Here is a 1,510-nt window from a genome sequence, read left to right on the forward strand (position 1 = left end):
GAAACTCAGCAAGGGTAATCAGGACCTGTGGCGCGCGACCGTGCTCTCCGCCATCCGGGGAGCGCAGATGGAGAAGTATCTCGACGTCGAGCAGCCGCCACCACCGATGCAGATTGACGTAACCTTGTCTGATGGCAAGACCACGGCGAAGGCAGCAAACCCGGAGTTCCAAACCTGGTACGCGCAAGATCAGCAAGTTTTCTCATATCTTCTGACGACTCTCCCTCGTGAGATAGCCATCTAGGTTGCATCATGCCACACTTCAGCCGAGCTCTGGAATACGGTTGAGGGTATGCTTGCATCCCGCACCCGTTCCCAGACCACCAACATCCGCATCGCCCTCGCCAACTTGCAGAAGGGCAACTCCTCCATCACCGAGTACGTTGGGAAAATCAGGTCCCTCTGCGACGAGCTGATCACAGCCGGGAAGAGGGTGGACAAGGATGACATCATCTCCCACATCTTAGCTGGGCTCGAAGAAGACTTCGACCCGGTGGTTTCTGCCATGTGCTCCCAGGTTGAACCGGTGACCGTGGCCGAGCTGTACTCATAGCTGCTCAGCTTCGAGACGAGGCTAAATCTTCGTGGTGGAGGGTCTCAGTCCTCTACCAACGCTACCACCCGAGGCCACAAGTTTGGCGGCGGAGGTGACCGCGGCCGCAGACAAGCTGGCGCCGGTGGTGACCGCGGCAGCCGCAGCTACTCCAAACCTGGAGGTCGTGGTGGACATGGCGGCAACGGCGGCGGCGGGGGAAACAACAACAACAATGCCTCTGCGCCCAGGGTGCAGTGCCAGATCTGTGGAAAGATGGGCCACCCAGCATGGAAGTGCTGGAAACGCTACGACGAGTCCTGCCAAGGAGGAGAAGAGAAGTCAGCCAAACTCGCAGCGCCACAGTATGGGGTGGACACCAACTGGTATCTTGACAGTGGTGCCACCGACCATATCACAGGCGATCTGGAGAAGCTGGGCGTGCGAGACCGCTACCAAGGCAACGAGCAGATTCACATCGCGAGTGGTTCAGGTATGGATATTAAACACATTGGTCATTCAGCTATTCACACCCAAGATCGTGATCTTTTTCTGAATAATATCCTTCATGTACCCGAAGCAAACAAAAGCCTAATCTCTGCTAGCCGCCTTGCCATTGACAATGATTCCTTTGTTGAAATTCATCCCTATTCTTTTTTTGTCAAGGAACGGGGAACGAGGAAGGTACTCCTTCGAGGCAGGGGTAGGAGAGGTCTCTACCCACTTAGGCACACGGGATCCGACGTCAACATGCAAGTGCTAAGTGCCACCAAGCTGTCTTCACATAGGTGGCATCGACGTTTAGGGCATCCTTCTTCTGTTATCGTCCAGAAAGTCATTGTTCAAAATAATCTCCCGTGTGCTAGTTATCTCAATAATGAGTTTGTATGTGACGCCTGTCAAAAAGGCAAAAGTCACCAACTTCCTTATCCAAATTCAATAAGTGAATCAAAGTTCCCTTTAGAACTTGTGTTCTCT

General features: G+C 53.6%; 1 pseudogene; it reads left to right on the forward strand.

Moving 5' to 3' along the window:
- Window positions 1–430: 430 nt before the first annotated feature.
- LOC123183818 (uncharacterized) lies at window positions 431–569 on the forward strand (annotated as a pseudogene).
- The last annotated feature ends 941 nt before the right edge of the window (window positions 570–1,510 follow it).

This window comes from Triticum aestivum, chromosome 1D, assembly GCF_018294505.1.
Source record: "Triticum aestivum cultivar Chinese Spring chromosome 1D, IWGSC CS RefSeq v2.1, whole genome shotgun sequence".
Taxonomy (NCBI): Eukaryota; Viridiplantae; Streptophyta; class Magnoliopsida; order Poales; family Poaceae; genus Triticum; species Triticum aestivum.